The sequence below is a fragment of the Saccopteryx bilineata genome, chromosome 2, assembly GCF_036850765.1.
Source record: "Saccopteryx bilineata isolate mSacBil1 chromosome 2, mSacBil1_pri_phased_curated, whole genome shotgun sequence".
NCBI classification, from domain to species: Eukaryota; Metazoa; Chordata; class Mammalia; order Chiroptera; family Emballonuridae; genus Saccopteryx; species Saccopteryx bilineata.
This window is the reverse complement of record NC_089491.1, coordinates 287,734,869-287,740,343: the sequence shown is the minus strand read 5'-3', so window position 1 is coordinate 287,740,343 and position 5,475 is coordinate 287,734,869.

Here is a 5,475-nt window from a genome sequence, read left to right as displayed (position 1 = left end):
AGGAAAGCCCTGTCCTTGCTCCAAGAAAATGACATGTGCACACATGTGATAATTTTTATGCAATCTCGGGGTGCTTGTGAGCCCCCAGGAGACATCATGGGCCATCCTGGTGTCATTATCAAGTCCCCCCTCAACCATCAGCAACAACCAGATGTCACCACGTCCCTTGAGGTCTGTCTGCCTTCTAATGACATCTCCATGGGTCACAGCACTCTCCCTGTCTGTGTGAGGTAGGAACTACACACCACTAAAAAAGCAAACTCTCTGGATGGTGAGAAATGAGTCATTTTTTAATGTCTGTGTAGAGCACAACCCCTCACTACCCCGGCCAGGTGTTGCATCTATAAATGTTTGCTTTGGACATGGCCCAGGTGTATCTACACAAAGTCTTGTCCCTTTATTCATCTCTAGGTGATGTTTACAGATCTGTATAGCTGCTAAATTTAAAGACCAGACTAGCTCATTCCACTGTTTCCATCAACAAAATTGCCTCTTAGGCATATAATGGGCATTTGCTACTGTTGCTTTGTTTGTGCTGCCTGCTTCTGGCACCCGTAGCCTTTGGGGGAGTTTCCCCCACCTGAGCTTTGGTGGGAGGAGAGACCCATCCCACCCTCTAGCAGTTGAAGCAGGCACAGAAGAGAACTTACTTTTGGCCACAGTAGCTAGACCAAGAGACCATCTGGTTGGTTGATTGGTTATAGATCCCTGCCTTATTGTTACCTGGCAGCGAGTAAGTGATGCTAGAACCTCTAGGGCCAGGGCCAGAGGGGGAAGGTGCCAGGCAGGCAGGGTCACAGCGGGTAGGGCTGCCTGAGAAGGGAAGTTCTTGAGAGAGACCCAGCCAGGAGGACCCCAGTGCTAGGGAGCCATGAGCAGTCATGAGCAATGCTGAGCAGATCAGTGGTCAGAGCAGATAACTCCAGTGGGGCCGAGGCAAAGGGAAGGGCCAAGCGTGCAGAGTGAGACAGAGCAGAAGAGGAGGGCGCGGTAGAAGGTCAGCTTAGTCACCAACCCCGGGAGGCAGAGGCCTTCCCTCTGGGCCGAGATGGGCCTAAAAGAGACAGGCTCCTGCTAGACCAGCAAGGAGGCCAAGCAGCCCCACGGTGGCTAAGGAGATGCCCACCCACTTCCAGCCAGCAAGTAGGCCGCAGTGAGGGGGCCCTGCTCTGTGCCACAGATACTACCCGAGAATGGAATTTTGGGAACTTGAATCACATTTTCTCATAATGTGTCATGATTGCCTAGAAACTACCCCCCCACACACACACACATACCACCTACCAATCGCCAGGGATCATTGGCTCCTGACACATTTACTTTGAATCTGTTTCCTGTCAATTAGCCAGTTTAACTTTCCACTGTGGCACTGATGAAAGTCACTATTCAGTGCTGGACCCAGATCCCGAGGGGAGGGACTTGGTTTCTGTGGAGACGGAATCTGGGCTTGGTGCTGCCCGTTCAGCTGCTGGTGTTTCTGGGGCTGACTCACAGACGAGCACTCGGCAGGAGGCCCATCCTCAGGCCACCCCCAACTCTCCCCCAACCCCAACTTTATCTGGACCGTGACTTCTGCTGACCAGCTGTTTACCCTTGGTACGTGCTCTGAGCTGCTAAAATCTGCCACCCTGCAAGCCCATACAGCTGCACTCACAGGAGCCAACCTCCAGCCTACTTGGACCTTAGCCACACCCCAGAGACACAGAGAGAAGTGATTCAGGTTGGACACAGCAGCTCCAAATGACCTCAAGTGACTCATCAAACAGAATCAAGTTGACACCCAGGATCTCACCTATCAACTCAATTTGTCACTTCCCTGGCAGCGGCTGCCACCTTTTCCCAGCACGTTTACTTAGCTATATTTAAATGTGAGCAGACCAGCTAAAGCTGCCTGCCTGACACCAAGAGTCTCACTCTGACTGCACGTCTGAATGACCTGGGAATACAGGCAACCACGGGAGCCCCAGGCCTCCTGCAGGATCATGATGTAATTGGTCTAGGGTCGGCCTGGGCCCAGGTTTCTAGAGCTCCCCAAGTGATTTGAATGTGTAGCCAGGGGTGAGGCCTACGGCTCTAACATTTGATTCTGTTAGGCAGAAGGATATTAACCAGATACACAATTTCCATCCCCAACTCAGTGGTGAACAAACTCGCAGCCCAGCTCACCCTTTAGTCGGTGGACGTTGGGGACCTGAGCTGTTGAGTATCTAACAAGCTCCCGAGGGATGCAGTGACGCTGGTCCACGGACCATGCTGAGTGGCCAGGCTTTGCAAGCACTAAGTAAGCGAGGTGTTGACATTAACTGCTAGAGGAACTTGGCAGGATGAGGGAGCCTTCACAGGGGAGGTGGCGTTTTTGCTGCGGCAAAGGTGGGTGGGAAGTTTTTTTTAAACAGAGTGACACCTTCACTTTTAAAGTAAACTAAAAAATTAAGATAAAACATACATAGAGCAAAGGACACACATCATAAGTGTACAGATGGATCAACGTTTTGAGGTATAGTTCACCATAAAATACCACACAACTCACCCACTTAAAAAGTACAGTTCAGTCAGTTTTAGAATATTCTCAGGGTTGTACAATTGCCACTGTCTAACTCCAGAACATTTTCGTCACCCACACGAAGAAACCCCACATCCATTAGCAGTCACTCCCCATTTGCCCTTCTCCCAGCCCCTGGCAATCCCTAATCCAGGGTTCCCCAAACTATGGCCCACGGGCCACATGCGGCCCCCACCGCACTTCCGGAAGGGGCACCTCTTTCATTGGTGGTCAGTGAGAGGAGCACATTGACCATCTCATTAGCCAAAAGCAGGCCCATAGTTCCCATTGAAATACTGGTCAGTTTGTTGATTTAAATTTACTTGTTCTTTATGTTAAATATTGTATTTGTTCTCGTTTTGTTTTGTTTTTTACTTTAAAATAAGATGTGTGCAGTGTGCATAGGGATTTGTTCATAGTTTTTTTTTATAGTCCGGCCCTCCAACGGTCTGAGGGACAGTGAACTGGCCCTCTGTGTAAAAAGTTTGGGGACCCCTGCCCTAATCCATTTTCTATTTCTGTGGATTTGCCTATTCTGGACTTTCCATGTAAATGCAATCATATAATATGTAGTCTTTTGTGACTGGCATTTTTCACTTTAGTGTAATGTTTCCAAAGTTCACCCACGCTGTGGCGTATACCAACACTTCATCCTTCTCATGGCTGAAGAACATGCCACTGTGCGGATGGACCACCTTCTGCTTGACTTCGCAGCATGAGCAACAGACATCTGGGTTGTTTCCCTCCTTTTGGCTATTACAAATGATGCGGCTACAGACATTTGTGTGCATTTCCAGTTCTTTCGGGTCTCTCCCTGGGAGTGGGATTGCTGGGTCACATGGTACCTCCATGTCAAGTGTTTTCAGGTGCCGCCAAACTGTTTTTCAAAGCAGCTCCGCCCGCTTCCGCTTGCAGCTTGAGGAATATCACACAGGGCACACACTCACACCGCCGCCACCCACATCGCCAGGCCGGACCTTGTCAGCGCTCTACAACTCTCCCCTGGACCTCTTCCCTGTCACCCTCTACCCCCCGACCCCCCATAAAGGTGGCCACTGGCTTGAATGCCGTCACCGTGGAGGTGAGGACTCTGAGAGACAGGACAGGAGGTGAGAACAGACACAACAAGGGCACAGACACCCAGGCCACAGGCCCAGTGGTGACTTCCTCTGTGTGGACCGGTGCCCAGGTTTTGCTGTCACCACACCACAGCCCGGGGAACAAACGGTTTCCTCCCTCCTGGCCCCACTCCCTGTACTGCCAGCCGCCCCCTTCAGAGACATGACAGTCAGGTGGGCTTCCACTGGGTCCCCGGAGACTGAGGACCCAGGAGACTGAGGGGGAAGCTGGGCGCAGCGCGCACACTTGGGCTTATCCAGGTGCCACGGTTTCGCGCGCTCGGGGCTGAATGAAGGGGTCTGCCTCCACAGGGGTCTGTCACAACAGTCCTTCTCATGTCACACGGTCCTCCCCTGCCCCTTTAGTCTGCACTTACCTCCCACCAGCAGGCGCTAGAGGACAGACGCAGGCCCCAGACGTCTGCCGCAGCTTCGCAGCCATGGACCTTCAGTGCAGGTCCGGCACCAGAGGGAACTGCGCATGTGCAGTGGGCCGCGCACGTCTGTTCCTGCCAGCGCTGCGGGGTGGCCTCATCGCCTTGGGAATGAAGCAATTAGAAACGAATTTGGGTACTCTTCAAAAGATGCAACAACGTTCCTGGAAAGGCTGGTCTGCCACTCATCACGGTGCATTAATTTAATGGGTTGACGTCCTACCAACACCGAGCTGCAGGCATGGGAGTGTGGCCAGGAGTGGAGACTGGAAAAGTCTGGAGCCTGGTTGCCAGCGCAGGCCAGGCAGGCTGCCACGTGCTGCGGAGTTCTGGCGGTGCCCCACGCTGTCCCGAGGCTCGGGAGAGGGCAGTGGGAGGATGCCAGAGACAAACATTGAGGTTCAATATTTTATGTATAGCAGGTAGGGGCTGGAATCCAGCTTCCTTTCCTCTTCCCCAGGGTGCTGTTACTCCTCTTCTACCCTCCTCCTCCACCTGTTCCCAAACTTTCTTTTCTCTTCTCCATACTCTTTTTCCCCGATGCCTTTTCTCAGACTTCGAAGAGGAAATGGTTTCATCTGTTTTATTTTCTCTATATTAAAGCTTTAAAAGACTTTGGGGTCTAACTGCCGAATCGAACTATTGGTATAGCATCACTTTATGGGAAAATGCATGGTCCAGCCCTGGCTCACAGTAGATGCTGTTCCACATGCTGGTTAATAAAGGTGTGAACCCACTTCATTGAGAGTTCCAAATACTGGATTTGGGGGGTGGCTTTTTGGAACCGGCCAGTCTGTGGGAGACCACTGGTTTTCCTGTAGGCACAAGTTGGAGGTGGCTCGGCTTCCCACAGTATTCCAAAGACGAAGCTAGGTTGGGACCCAGGGTGTATATATACTCTGATACCATTTCTACGGGGCGGTTTTTTTTGCAGCTTTTCCTTCTGGAGAGGTCAGCGAGCAGGCACTGATGGTGGCCCTGCGCCCTCTGCTGGTATGTCTTTATAATTGGCTTTTGCACAGGACTTTTGCATAGGTGCTCTTGTTTTTAACCTGGTTGGGCAAGGCTGGAAGTGAGGCTTCCTGGTTTTATTCCAGGTCTATTCATCATAAATATCAAGTGTGAAAATAACTCCTGGTGATAAAAGAGGGTGTCGTGGTGGGCTTCCAGGCATTAGTAATTTAGTTAAAGTGAGTTTTTTTTTTTTGTTTTTTTTTTCATTTTTCTGAAGCTGGAAACAGGGAGAGACAGTCAGACAGACTCCCGCATGCGCCCGACTGGGATCCACCCGGTACGCCCACCAGGGGCGACGCTCTGCCCACCAGGGGGCGATGCTCTGCCCATCCTGGGCGTCGCCATATTGCGACCAGAGCCACTCTAG